General features: G+C 33.9%; 1 protein-coding gene across 2 annotated transcripts in view; it reads right to left on the reverse strand.

Annotated features, from left to right (window-relative positions):
- The window catches only part of LOC118184327 (metabotropic glutamate receptor 3-like), a 150714-nt gene that overhangs the window by 83675 nt on the left and 50842 nt on the right, over nucleotides 1–16197 (reverse strand). The window contains exon 2 of one of the 2 annotated variants that reach the window (XM_085816065.1): nucleotides 4539–4626. The exons of the other annotated variant lie outside the window; for it this stretch is intronic. The gene's annotated coding sequence lies outside the window, so the exon portion shown is untranslated. The remainder of the gene's footprint in view (nucleotides 1–4538; nucleotides 4627–16197) is intronic. 2 annotated transcript variants of the gene reach the window in all.

Consider the following 16197-nt stretch of genomic DNA (forward strand, 5'->3'; position numbering starts at 1 on the left):
AAGAAAAATAGAGCACTACTCCAGCGGGCATAAAAGAATGCGTTCTCAGTGATCGTCAAGCTGGAAAGTGTGCTCATATGGAATTGAAAAGTCAGTATTGATTTGACCAATACACATATTTTACATTTACAAATTCAAATCACATTGGAAAAAATTTAATAAAATTAATAAAAATAATAATTACAGCCACTACTTTCAAAATTCCCAATACTTCGAAATGCGTATGCACAATTAAAACTTGAAACTTCTTTTTATTGTTTATAATATATAAACATTAAATATCACAAGTATTGTTTTCTTGTTTAAATGAATAACACAAATGTCTTCGAGGCGCATAAACACTGATTTTGTTCGGCTTCTAAACAAATAAATATCTGAATTCGAAGAAATAGCCCACTAGCCCAGGGTAAGAATCTGTTTCTATTCTTTTTGTAATTTTTTAAAGCAGTATACATTTTTGTACGTACAGAATGAAAATTACATTACTAGTGCTAACAATATTTCTCAGCGGGATATTTATCGCTTTGCCCTTCTACACGGCATACCCACCTAGTTCACAGTATTCTTTTATAATTTTTGTTATCCACGATAATCGTACGATTTTATTTATACGTCTCAGATCAATATCTTTTTGCTTATATATTTATAAAGAATAAAAATAAAATAATGCATATTATTCAACAATGAGTATTAGAATTTAAATAAACTTAAAAAACTGAAACGAAGGCATGTAAACCACTTACAATTTCAAATAGCAATTTATAAAGTATTTTTTTATTCCTTCCAGCACGTCTTCGTGGTGTAACGGTAGCACACTCGGTGCGTATTCGAAAGGTTCAGGGTCCAGTCTCGGCGAAGGCACTGCTCATTTCTTCAAATCTCCAGAATAAAAAAACTAATGAATCTGAGAGACGTTAAGATATTTTGAAAGCAGGAAGCTGAAGAAATGAGCAATGCCCTCGTAGGGACTCGCAACGCGGACCTCTCGAATACGCGCCGAGTGTGCTGACCACTACACTACGAAGGCATGCTAAGAAGGCTGGAGAAATACCTTATAACTCTAGAAATTAATTCAAAATTTGAAAGTCGAAGCTCAAAATTTTAAGGCATTATGACAAGAATATTAACAAACAAAAATGTATTCATGTATGTATGTACATATATATATATATATATATATATATGCATATCATTTGAAATAATATTTAAAACTAAATGCTTTCTAAAGACATGAAAGAAGCCAGATTCTGAGGACTTGAATGAATAAAGGAAGTTATGTGACACTGGAAATGGTAAAAAATATAACAGTGCAATTAAATTAAACATAAATGCAAATTAAAGTAAAATTATAAATTATTTTTTAATTATCATTAATTTTTGTATGATTTTTTTTTCAACAACACGTTGAAAACATGACGTTTTAACAACACGTTGTACGTTTCAACGTACTTATACAACGTTGGTTCGTTTGACGTTTTTGGAATATTTATTAGTTTACAATAGTATCGTATTTGCAAAATATTTTCTTGTTCCGAAGTATTATTTCAATGGTCAATATGATTTAGAATTTACTTTGTTTTAAATTTCTACATATGCATATATATATATATATATATATATATATATATATATATATATATATATATGCATATGTATAAATATATATATATATATATAAAATATAAAATCCAGCTATCAAATAATAAATTAATAGCCCTTTAACTCCTGACTTCATTCTAAAAATAACAGAGCAATGAATTTTCTAACTAAACGAATAAGATCCGTCACCTAATCTGTATTGCGAACTTATAGATGAAATCTGAACCAAATACCTGTACACTAAACTGCCATGTGATCTGAAATGGAGTGCGGTATAAAAGCTTAATTGCGTCGCAACTCTCCTTCTGTTTTCTCTTCTGCTTCCAGACACTTGTGTCGCCTTGCCACAGAGTTTACTTTTCTAATTTTCGTCCTTTAAGAAGATGTGATTTGTACAAAATTGGGGGATGCATAGCACACCCACAGTCATAAAGTGCATTATCCAGAAATAAAATTATTTAGGCCATGTCTGCAACTTTTTTGGTTTATGCATCCATCGTTCTAATTAGGCAATCAAGTTATCTTCAGGTTGTGATGAGGAGAACCACATCAATCCATTGCAACTTACTTCACCCAAGACATCTTTTTTCAATAATAACGCAGTCTTATCACAATAATGGAGCAGTTTTATATATATATAGAGAGAGAGAGAGTTGCCCAGTAGATCTTCATCTAAAATAATGACAGATTTTTTATAACAACTTTCTGTGGATAAACCCCCTCCAGTATTGTTTAAAAATTAGAAAAAGATATTTACATATTATTTTCGACAATAAATATTTTTAAAACCACATTGTGAGAAAATGAAATTAATTTTTTTTCTCTGAAATAGTTTATATCACATTGAACTACATAAATGAAAAAACGCATTTGTAATTTTAAAACAAAAAAATTATTATATATTTATTTTATTGCAGTTTTAAAACTTTAAATGCGATATTTCAAAGATAAATTGGAAAAGGCTAGCGGTATGTTTTTAAATGTTTAAAAGCATGTTATGTTATGTTATGCTATGTTATGTTTAAAAGCATGAATATATACCACAGAAGTACTGCTCCTAAAGTGTCATAATGAAAAAAAATTGCAATATCTCATGAATACCCATAGGTTTCAGTTTGAGAAACCTTAAAAACCTGTCATGATCAATACTTATCCATTGACAAATTTCTTCACAGAAAGGCAAATGTTCCTTTAGGGTTTGACAGCAAAATTTCTCACTTTAAACTAAAATTGCTGCTATCTTTGTACTTATTTGTACGAAGTAAAGGAAGTATTTTAATCTCAAATCATACTTCAAAGGAAATATCAATTTTGACCGTTCCCGAATTCATCTCGATGGTTTATTTTTTTGCTTATTTGTACGAACAGAATAAAAGATTATTTTTTCCAAAACAGATTCTAACATGGATATAAAAGGTATTTAATGTGTAATTTTTTACGTAACTTCTTTATTTATGTACGTATGCATGAATCTTTTTATCTCGCGTAACTCACTATAACATCTAGTTGAGCACCTGTCTTTTTTATTTCAATCGGCAGTGCCAAACATATATACATATATAGTATATATATATATATATATATAAGACCAACACCCCGCTTACCTGGCCTTATTTTCGCAATTGTTGGTAGTAGTCATATACTTCGAGTTGCAGAAATATTTTAAATAACCGAAATATTCATGTTTGGGCAATGTCAAATTAAAAAAAAAAAAAAAAAAAATAACAAAAATCTAACTTTCAATGTGGTCTCTTGGTTCCAATACTTATATTTGGGAAAGTTCTATACTCGTTATGAAAAAATAAAATTGGAAGAAGTTTGACTTCCTTGCGAAAAGAATTGACGAAAATATTTAATTTCACAATTTGTAATATTTGATGTAATTTTCGACATACCTCGAGAGATCGGTTAAGGGGACTCATACACCTTAAAACCCATAAGATGTTCGAATAGGTGACTGTCGCAAGAATTGGGATAACTTATTTATTTTAAAAGCAATTACTATCAACTTTTTACAGTTGACTACATAATATAGCTGCTTTCTGGAATAGTCATCAGAAAGTTTGTGTTGCCACAAATACTTTTATAATTTAATCCGCTTTGTGACAACATTTTTCGTCATGTTTCCAACTTGCGCGCACAGTTTAAAACATTCTGTTTCATAATTTAATTCCATATTTAATATATAGCTTTTATAACATTTGGAAACTACTGTGAACCTAAAATTCTAAAAATTTCCTGTTAAATTTTTATTTTATTTGGAGTTGAGTTTATAAAATGTATTTTATTAAAAAAATTTGTAATATTTTCGTCCATAAAATTTTTAATACTAAAATATTCATCAGATTGTTGGTTAGTGCACTTAGAAAACAGTGCCCATATAAAGAATTCCATCCAATTTCAAGTATGTACCATTAGCCATTTTTAAAATATCATGCGCGCAAGATGGAAACATGGAGAAATATTTTGTCACAAGGAGGATTAAATTACAAAAATATTTGTGACAACACAAACTTTCTGGTTACTACTTTCCAAAGCAGCTATATTATGCAGTCAGCTGTAAAAAGTTGGAAGTAATTGCTTTTAAAATAAATAAAATATCTCAATTCCTGCAACAGTCACATATTCGAAGATCATGAGGGGGTTTAAGGTGTAGGAATCCCCTTAATCAAGTTAGAATAATTCGAGTAAATAAATTTAAATGAAATTCAGTAAAAATATGCATAATTTAATACGCTACACAAGGAAGACATGTATTGCCCACATCAGATTTTTTTACAAAATCACAAGGAGAACCTCATACAACAATAGAAATTTTAACTGTTGGAATGCACGAGTGATTATTAGTACTTAAATCTAGACAGAACTTTCACAGACTATTATTTTTCCTGGGAATATATAAGATGAAATTTTTACACTGTAAAATATGTAATACTTACCTGTAAAAACGAAATAATAATCTGCCAAGCTAAATCATTAGCTCCGAGTAGAATTCAATGCCAATAACTTGAATATTTTCTCCTCTGCCTAAAAAAAAACACGATTTTCACTAACCAAATACACACACACACTGGAAAATGAATTAGAAACCCAAAATCGATATTATATTGGACCTTCTTTTGCACAGATAATTGCTCTCATTCGTTTGGGCATCGGGCCTACATGCTTCTAGAGTGCATTTACATAAAGAGAATACCATGCATTGGCTATGCGGTATTTTAAATCCTGTAAATTAGATGGAAGAAAGGAGTGATGTCGGATGCGTCTTTTCACCGTATCTCACACATTTCCTATGGGATTAAGATCCGGGCTGTATGGTGGCCAGGGAAGGTGTTAGAAGTCAGACTGATGCTCAGCGAACCAATTTTGAACACTTCTGGCACGATGTATAGCTTCATTGTCGTCCATGAAGTATTCGCCGCTATCAGGGTAAAAATGCAACATTGCAGGGTGCACTTGATCTGCCAGGATATCTAGGTATCTCATGGCTGTTTGTTTACCATCGAGGAACACCAGGGCACCACTTTTATGTCAGCAGAACGTGCCCCATATCATGATACTCCCAGCAGGCCCTTGCACAGCTCGAGAAAGGCAAAATGACTTCATGGCTTCATAGGGTTCTTACCAAATTCGACGTCTTCCATCAGTGCAAAATAAGATCTACTGGGATTCATCCGACCACATTACCAATTTCTAATCCTCAGATGTCCAGTGTCTTGTTTCTCGACCTGCAAATCTCTGCGCATGGTTCGAGCTGAAATCTGATGTTCGGCTTGACGATTTGTGTCAGTTGAAGCATAGTAGAGTCCCTGTTCTGCTGTAAAATTCATCGGAGATGACACCGATCACTCTCTTGGAAACTGTGCTCGAACCGCAGTTACGTCTTCTAGAGAAGGACTGTGAATTCTGATTCCAACTTTTAAATATTTGATATGACTGCTTTTGAGATCCCAGAGAAATTTGCTGTCTTCGAAAGCGAAGCTCCTGCTAAACGGGCACCAACAATAAGCCCCTTTCCACATGATGAAAGATTTGTCATTTCTCCTACTTTACTTCCTTCATCGTAAAAAACACTCTTACACCTTACTTATACATAAAATTCTAACCACGTGTAACCCACATCATAGAAAAAAATTCGCATACTTCATCCCTAGCACACATTCAAATGAAACTCTCAAAGGTTTCTAATTCCATTGGCCCAGTGTGTGTACTTTTTCTTTTCTTTCGCTCTTTCTTCATATGTTTGTTAGTGCAGGTTGTTACATATCTCGGCTATATAGATTCTTCTATATCTCGTTATGGCAGTTTTTCCAGAAATATTATATAAAAATGGAATTTATTAGAATATAAGTACTTCTATAATTCAAAAGCATTGGGAGTTAAATAGCTAATAGTGTTAAATACAAAAAAGACACGGCTTTGTAGATAAATAAATAAATGCTCATGTATACACAACCTGGAATGTCAACTGCTCTTTAAAGAAAAACATTATTCGATAAAATGCCTTACAAATACTACATTTAGATAGAAATTAATGTTAGTACATGCCGGCTATAAGTTATGGTAAGTCTGCACGATTTGCAGTCAATTTGAGTAACAGGAAAGGAGACATTCTTTTAAATGATAGATAAATCATAGATGCGTGAGTTTCTTTCTTAAGGTGGTAATCTCTACAAAGTTATATTTACTGATAAAATCAGAAACAGAAACCGAAAAAACACTGCCACAGAAACAGCCAAGGTGACTGCCGAAACAAGATAATACAAAAGAAAATATTTCACCAACAATTCATATTTTTCCTCCTTCGTGACAGAACATATATATATAATAGAGATGTAAGAATAAAACAGATGAACAGAGGGAGGGAAAAAATACAGAAACTATCTGGCCTCGAGATTTTTATGCCGATAAAAACTCGTCAAGGTTTCTTCGGACATGATAACTTTGGAATCTGGGGATCAACAAGCCTTAATGATGAGGATAATTGCTTATTTTTTAATTATTTAACAGAAACAACTTGTTATTACTATTATAGAAACTTCAATTTTTCATTCGAGATCGGAAATTCTAGAAATTTAGACGCTATCTTTCTAATGCTGGTTGCTAAATCCAAAATGAATGATGCCCCTCTATACTATTTGCTAACTACGTTTCTTTAGACATAGTATTAAATCTAATAATTGATAGTGGAAATTTGTGTTCAGAAATTGACTTTATTATATTTTAGGATAGCTTTAGTTAAAACTCATACGTTTAATAAAATAGTTTACACTGAAAATAAATTTCAGATGTCGAGTAGTGTCATGACTACTAAAATATTAATAAAACGTATAAATTTTGTGATTTAAAAATTATTTTAATTACCTTTCCCACCGATATTAACGCCTCTGTTACTAAAATAATTTCAGTTTCGAATGGTTGAATTAAGCCTTCTTTAATTTATTTCTGTTTCAGCTTAAGGTTAGCCCTTCGCATTAGAGGCCATTTTTCTCTCTGGCGAACCAGCAGCTCGAGACGATTTCGGCTATATGAACGGAAAGCTAATATAGCTTTAATTTTTTGAAGCTTAAAGCTACATTTTACTTTTTCAAGCTAATGCTATGCTGAAGCTAACTAAGCAAATATTTGCCTAAGAACGCAAGCTGAGCCTGGTCCACGAAAGTACTTCAGATAGAATATCTTATCGCGCATTTAAAATAAAGAGATAGAGTTCCAAAATGCTGTAGACCGATGTAGCGTACATCGAGAGGGCGCATCAAACCTACGGGCGTCGTAACGGCGCCGCTCGAGTGGAAGCTCCAAATCAGCCACTCGTGTGCAAAGGGTTAGATACAAAGCAAATATAATTTCTATTTGTTTGTATAAAAAATTCAAGTTAATTTATTCCTAAAATTTATAACCAGGATTTATGGTATGAACTAAAAAGTAGAATCTTAAATTAAAACTTAAGACTTATCTAGCCAAAGGTTTCACAGAGATACATACAGTTTGACTTTAACCTACACCAGCGTGGCAGCCCAATGTGTAAGACTAAAGCAACGCTGCAGATAGGAATGCTATCTAAGAGTATCGACTAGCAACGTGGCCATCAGCATGCGGAACAAGCTTGATTAAAACAATATCAAACTCTCGCTTAGATACACGAAAGCTAAAATTTGCATTTTAGCCGGAAAACGAAAAGCTAAAAGTGACAGTAAAGGTTCGTAACATAAAATAACTGGTTAGTTAACATATATAGTGCTCTGACTCATTGGATGTAACCGTCTTCATGAATGGAAGTACAGGGTGTTTATAAAGTGTCGGACCCATTTTGATGTTTAATAACTCCTAAAATAATAAGGATAGATTAAAATTAATAACATAAATGGTTAGATAGACTCAAAACGTTTCATGACCCTTGTCAATGAACTTCCACGTGTGTCCCCTTCGTCGCACGGAGAATATCAAGTCGATATTCAGTTTCACGCCAGGTACCGGCAAGCATGTCGGCATCCACAGAGGCTATTGCGGTTGTAATTCTGGCTTTTAGGTCATCAATGTTCGACACCCTCCTCCTGTAAACGTCGTCCTTTACAATTCCCCAAAGCAAAAAGTCCAGCGGCGTTATATCAGGTGATCTGGGTGGCCAAGGAATTGGACCTCCTCGCCCAATCCATCTTCATGTAAAATGGTCATTCAAAGAACTACGAACGATGGTACCCCAATGAGGTGGTGCACCATCTTGTTCAAAAAGACATGTGGCTGAAGCTCTTCTAGTTGTGGAAATACGAAGTTTTCCAACATGTCTAAGTATACAACTGATGAGACCGACTTTTCTGTTAAAAAGAAAGGCCCAATGACTCGGTCATGCATTAGTCCACACCACACATTAAACTTTGGGGAATCCCTTTGTGCCTCATGGTATTCATGGGGGTTTTCAGATGCCCATACGCGCACATTATTGCAATAGTTGCCAAAAACAAAAGAGAGAAAAATGCAATTAATAAGCTGACGATATTTAGAAAAGTACAGATATTTAGACTGGAAAATGAAATTATCTAAAATTAACAACACTCGCAGACGATATTTACAAAAGTAAAGATATTCAAACCTGGAAAGGAAAATATATAAGTAATTCCATCAATAAATGCCATACGTTTGTTTATATCTTCATTATTTTATGAGTTATCAAACATCAAAATGGGTTCGGGACTTTACAAACACCCTGTATTTAAGCAAATATACAAAATGTTTTTGTCTAAAAGAAGGGATGCTTTCGTGGAGGTCTATCTCAAGATAATTGGTTCGCACGAAGAATCACAAAAATGGAATTAGAGACGGATTGATATGCTCATATCCAGTGGTCTTTCACTCGACTGCTGAAGGGACAAATTTATATTAGAAGCGTATCCATATCGATTGCTTTCAAGAAGTTTCTGTATCAGTTAGGAAAAAAACACATTAATGAGTTATAAGATGCAATAGTTATATTGTACAGATATCATAAAGCATATTATGGATTATATCTTTATGATGTTATATTATGTCTTGATGTCTTGATGTTAAATTAGAAAACAATGAAATGCAGATAACAGTCTTTTGCAGTTGCTTTCTCTTCAGAAACAGGACAAAATGTATGCAAAATATGCTTTACTTTTATGGTAAGGATAGTATGTATTTGCATGTTCTTTTAGAATATTGTACCTAAAATGTTAACTAGTGCAAAACGGGTATTTATGAGAACGTGATGCATTTACAAATACACTGCAATTAGCATTCATGTATAGCTCTCCGTATGCGTTATCTTTCTAAAATTTCATGCATTCTAATTACGTAACATAAATCTTGAAAGTGTATATCTTTTCTCAAATATAATGCTATTTATACAGAAACATGATAAGGATGGCAAAATATTTGATATTCAGTGTTTTAAAATATGCTCAGGTGTTTTACCTTCATTCTTATCGTGATGAAATTATGAAGAATCGTTATAAAGATTATGAAGAATAACGGCTTAGATGCTAAGACTGAATATGAAGCAGCTGGTTGTCTGTTATTAAAAAAATGAATCTTGAAAACGGAGAAAACGAGGTATATTTTATGAAGTAGATAACACATTATATAGCCTACGCTTTTGTCATATATGACTTCATCAAGAACTCAGAGTGATTCTTATCTTTTACTCTTTTTAATTTTTGGCCTTAAACATTAAAATAAAGTTTCGCAAATGTTTCTTTTTCCTTTATAAAAAAGAACACACGTTTTCAATTAATTAAATCATAAGCATAATTAGTTATAAGCACTTTTAGCCCAAAAGGCATTAGCTAAGAAGGACTATTAATTTAGTTATGTGCATAAATGTATGTATGTTTCTCGCATTGATATAAAACAACGGTACCTAGAGTCATCATACTTTGAATAATGCAATCTTCCTGCGAATATGGGCATCTGGAAGCAATAATTTGGAATTTGAAATTTGTTTTATTATTGACTAGCAGCTTCGCTGCCAACCTTCGTCTGGCTTTTAAATGTACCGGAAAAATAGCTGAAGGAAACACCAAACGTTAAATTTAAAATCTGAGTAGAATTTTCCTCTGCAGAACAACTTCATTAAAAAAAGTTATTACGTACAACAAAATTACAATGAAATAAGTAATATCCCTTAATAAAAATATTAATTATCCTAATAAATAAATTAACCAACTTCCCTTTGCAAAATCTTAAGAACTCAAATGGTATAAAGGAGGTTAACTTTGTTTCCTAAAAAAATCACTCAGAACTTTTCAATATCTTAAAAAAAGTGAAATAAGCAATAAATAACAGAAAAGAATACAAAAACAAATCATTCTGAAAAGAAAAGTGTAATTAATGATATTTTCTCATATTTTCAATAGAAAAAAATTACAATGAAATAAGCTATATCCCTTAATACAAATATTAATTATCCTAATAAAAAATTAACCATCTCTCCATTGAAGAAAAAAAATCATGCAAAACTTTTCAATACCTCACAAACAGTGAAATAAGCAAAAAATAACATGAAAGTAACTGAAAAAACAAAAAAATTCCACGCAGAATTTTACTCTGCAGAACAACTTTATCAAAAAAAAAAAAAAAAAAAAAAAAAAAAAAAATCAATAAAAATGTATTATATATATAAAAAAATGACAATGAAATATGCCAATCTCTTAAAAACAATGACATAAGAAATAAGACTAAAAATTTTTGCCAAACCCATATTTCTAAAAGAATGAAACTATTCAAAATGATGCGATTTTATCAAAAATCTATCAACAACCATAAGACAGGAAAATTGTTGCCAAAATCACATTTTTAAAGATGTGAGATGTGAGAAGTCTACTCGGAAGCTTCATTTAAAAAATGTTTTAAAAATACAAAATATTGTCATTTTTCAAAAATTCTTTTTGTAAAATCAGTCGTAAGGCTGAAAGTTTAACGTGTCCAAAAATCAAAGAAAAATAAACTGTACATGTTTCAAAATATATTTTTTTATAAAAAAATCCCGTTGAAAATGTATTAAGCTCCCTTTGTTAAATAAATTCGTACTTAATCGACTTATTGAAAAACGAAATTTATTTTAAGTTCGTAAAATAGCTAAGTGCCTACGTTTCATGACGATGTGAAAATGGAGTGTTTAGAGTAAAATCTCGCTTTCCTATAGCTCATTATGTCTCAAAATGACGCGATTTCGTCACAAAACATAAAATAAAAAAATTCGAATTCGAATTTCGAAAAAATCGCTTCGAGGTGCACTGGCTCTTGTCTAGATGCAACTATGCACCAAATCTCGTAGCCGTGGGTCTATTAGCTTACGCGCAGCGCGAACGAAAGACACACACAGACACTTCCTTTTATTATATGTAGAGAAGATTTCATATTTTGTAACACTTCAACGAATTTTCGATTAACAAATTCAACGATTTCGAAGCGAGCAATGGCAACACTGTACTGAAAAAAAAATTATCTCCAGCTCCGTGTAACATAATTGCGATTCCCGTTTCCCTAATAATATCCTTCAGGAAGACATCCCATCTCTCAAGCTAGGTAATCCTCGTACCCTATACCGCATTCATATAACCAAAAAACAACACAGTCCAATAAAAGATGAAAGATACAGTAACAATTCACATAAAATTCAGATTAACAGTATTTTCATTGTATCTCACATAAAATTAATTGATCCTGAATTAAATGATTGATCTTGATTAAGATACAAAATGAATGGTTAAGGAAATAAGATGTTAATTAAGTATGCGACGCCATGCTCGTTTTTCAGTCCCGGCACTTCTGGATGGGCTTGTTACAAGTGGCGTTCATAATCTTTTACTTTGCGTGATCGTTCTTTCTTTAAAGATTGTCAGCCCTCTCTTTTTCTCTTTATTTTCTATCTAAAAATACTTATTCAAACCGCAAGAGCCACAAGTCAGGGAAAACTTGAAAACACTCACAACTGCTAATAGGAATTCAAGCTGCTACTTATGCTAATTACGAAAGCAATCTCCATACGTAATGCAACTTTTAATGAAGGTATTCTATGGAAAAAAAAATCCCGAGGCTTTCAAATTTTATATTTGAGTTTGTAAAAATTCGGTTAACGTTTTGCAACATATGAAATAGATAGTAAAACATATTCCAAATTCGAGTTTCCAGGAGCCCATATTCGAGTGAAGGACTACGTTATTCAAATTTTGATGTCTCTAGGTACCATTGTTCCTTCACAGTGCGAGAAACATATATATATTCACACAGATGATTCATGATTTAATTTATTTAACTATAATGCAAAGCTCTAATATTTGGTGGCAACAATTTGAAAACTGAAACGCCTTTATAATGAACCAACGAAAAATGACAAAAGTTCATGAGAGTTTTAATTTGGGAGAGTTTCATATACTAATATTCAATGATTTCAAAACAAGTTAGCAATTTCGATTATCAGACGTTTTGAAACCGAAAAGCAAAATGCAAAGGCATTTTGAAAGCGATATTCTTAATTAGTTTTAATATATTTAAATCAGTATTCATTTTGATTACCATTATGAATAAATTTGCCTGTGACATTATTAGCAGAAAAAGTATTGAAGTATTTAATTCATAAATTATCAAGCAAAAATTAAATAGATTAAAAAAGTCTGAAAGCTTTCAGATTTTATATTACGCCCAAAGGGGAGTTTTGTAAACGTTTTGTGGATTAACTTTATTTAATAATTTTTCGCACTTAAACCATAAAATTCAATTCAACAACAAAAAGCAAAATATTTTTAAAAGAACACAGTTTTAGAATTTCCGATACACAATCTCATGCGCTGGAGATAAAAAAATGTGTTCCCCCCCCCGTACAGTGTTGCCATTGCTCGCTTTGAAATCGATGAGTTTGTTAATCAAAAATTCGTTAAATTTCACAAAATAGGAAATCGATAATAAAACAAATTCCAAATGTAAAATTTGGGCTTCCCATATGCCCATATTTGGGTGCAAACTTACGTTACTCAAAATTTGATGACGCTAGTTACAGTTATTTTATCGCAATGCGAAAAACATACATACATTTATGCAGTTTCTTCATTATTTAATTTTTAAATATAATACAGGGTTCTAATATTTCGTGGCAACAATTTGAAAACTTATTCAGAATTTTAAAGTTTTCGACGCAAAATGCCAAAAAGAAATTAATAGCCCTTCTGTGTTAACGCCCTTTGGGCTAATAAATACACTGGTGTGCAAAAATTAAGGACGAAGTCGAAAAATTAGCATATCAGCTGAACGAAGAGGCAGAGCGGACAGAAAGACCAATCAGGAGATTAAATAAGGTGATGTACGTTAGCACATGCGCAGATATGCAGGTAGACGTAATGGGGGGAGTGTCTGAGTGGTATAAAGCATGTTGTCGGTGTAAGATCAGTATTTCTGGCAAAGAGATTGCACGCCGTATAGCAGTTAAAATCACACCGAGTTGCTGCCTCAGCGAGAAATGGCAAATAATCAATCTGCTAGACGACATCTGGATGCTTTTAACCGAGGTCGAATCATTGGGAAGTTGGAGGAAGGCCGCAGTGTGACAAGTGTGGCTGCAGAGTTCGGAATTGCTCACAGCATCGTTTCACGACTTTGGAGACGATTTCAAACTACAGGAACAGCTATCCGGGGGTTTAGTAGTGGTCCTCCACGAGGAACCCTACTCGCAGATGACCGGTATATTGCCTTACACGCCAGAAGAAACAGGCGGCAGACCGCGGGAGAAATCGCTAGACACACGACACAGGCAACTGGACGACCGATATCGCGTTTTACCGTGGCCAGAAGACTGCACGGTGGTGGTCTGTTTGCACGACGCCCTGTACGGTGTGCACCTCTAACGCCTGCCCATCGAAGAAGGCGTTCTCTGTGGTGCCGAGAACACCGGAATTGGAGAGACAATGAATGGGGACGAGTACTCTTTACAGATGAGAGCAGATTCAGTCTGAGTAGCGATTCTCATCGCATACTCATCTGGAGAGAGCGGGGAAGCCGTAATCATCCCTCGAACATCATTGAAAGGGACAGGTATGGAGGTAGCGGTGTTCTCGTTTGGGGAGTCATCAAGCTTGGTAGTCGTACAGACCTTCACATCTTCGACACAGGTTCAGTCAACGGGACCCGTTATTGTAACGAGATTCTTCTTCCACATGTGCGTGTTTTTAGAGGCGCTATGAGTCCGCAGTTCCGTTTCATGGACGACAATGCACCATGTCATCGCACAGTAGCTTCCGAACAGCTCTTGAGAATGAGGATATTGAACGTATGGATTCGCCGGCACGACCTCCGGATTTCAATCCCATAGAGCATGTATGAGATTTTCTAGGCAGACGCTTGGCAGCTCGTACCTTACCACCAGTAACGATACCGGAGCTTCGATTGGCATTGCAAGACGAAGGGGCAGCGATGCCTCGACAACTCATTGACACCCTCATTCTCAGCATGGGCAGACGCTGTGAAACCTGCCTAGCAGTCAGGGGAGAGATCATATGCCCTATTAAAGACCGGATGTTTCTTGCTGGACACCCATCACAGGGATGTTTCGGCCTTCAGTCGCATTGCGCTCCATGCTACGTTTTCAATAAAGCTTCTTTTTATCCCTCTGATTTCTCTTTTAGTAAGTGTTGCATACATTACTCATGTCCTTACCTATTGGGGATCTTACGGTATTAAATGTGTTGATTTGGAAAGCTTTTGTACAAAGTTATATTGAAAAAACCGTCTCGTCATTAATTTTTGCACACCAGTGTAAATCTATTACAGTGTTCTGTTAACACTTTCCCTGCCGAGTGAAATTTTCAAAAACAGTTCTGCCAAGCCAGCAAATTTTAATTGTTTTATTAATTATACGAGTTTTATCGCAGTCCGCTTTTGCGATAAAATGTTTTATGACAGCGCCAACTACGTGTATACTCGTAAAGAGTATAAACGTGTTGGTGGTTGCTTATAAAAAGATTGATTATTATAATTAAGATTATTATAAATTGCTTGATTATTTTTACAGTTCCTTTGTTGACTACTTTATAATTACTTATGTTACATTAATTATAATACATCTCTCGAACTGCGCCAAATTGTTGTATATTTTGCTAATCCCCAAGGCCAGAGACCTTCAAAGAAGACGAGAATACTACGAGTTTGATCTTATGTGGCATACGTAAAACAAAAACGTTCTACGAATTAACTCGTAGCTGGCACCTAAACACAAACTCCGACCTACGAGATAACTCATGGTTGGCAGCGAACGTGTTAAACATACTCGCGAAATTGCAATGAATTTTAAATCATCATCCGGATGGTGACCGAAATCTCGCAGACTAAATAATAATAGGGAAATTATAATAGACTAAATAATAATAATAATAATAATAACTTGCTTAAAACCATGTAAAGTTACATGTGTCTAAACATGTTTGCTACATGAAACTAAACACGTTAAGTTCATATTTAACGTAGATTAATAGAGACATTAGGTATTTTGGAAGCAGGAAACATGAGAAACTAGCAACGCCTTCGCCGGGAACCGAACCCCGGACCTCTGGAATACGCGCCCAGCGTGCAGACCACCACACCACAAAGGCATGCCAAGAAGGTGGAGCCTTATATACTCCCCCTTTTAAAGAGCGACTGGAGTTTCCTGGGGATACAGTCGCACATTCTGGGTGTGGTTAGTCATCATCCACCACCTTTTAGCTCGGGCGCCACTTGTAGAGACATTAGGTTATTTTTTAAAGCAAGAAAAATTAAAAATTAGCAACGCCTTCGCCGGGAATCGAACCGCGGTCCTCTGGTATACACCCCCAGCGTGCAGACCACCACACCACGAAGGCACGCCAAGAAGGTGGGAGAAATACCTTATAGATTACCAGAATAATATTGTTAGGAATTTCGTATTTAGTTAGATATTTTTAGTTAAATTATAATTAAAATTATTTTATTTTCCCGTGCAATGCAGTCCGAGGCATATTTTAAGAGAAAGCTACATCGGAATTGTAAAATTACAACAGCACGTTCATTTAACATTGAAAAAAAAATTATCCTGTTATTTATATTTAAATTGAATAAATGTAATTGACTACTGTG

This window comes from Stegodyphus dumicola, chromosome 4 (genome assembly GCF_044657685.1).
Source record: "Stegodyphus dumicola isolate Sdum_Otavi_A_Nest chromosome 4, ASM4465768v1".
Taxonomy (NCBI): domain Eukaryota; kingdom Metazoa; phylum Arthropoda; class Arachnida; order Araneae; family Eresidae; genus Stegodyphus; species Stegodyphus dumicola.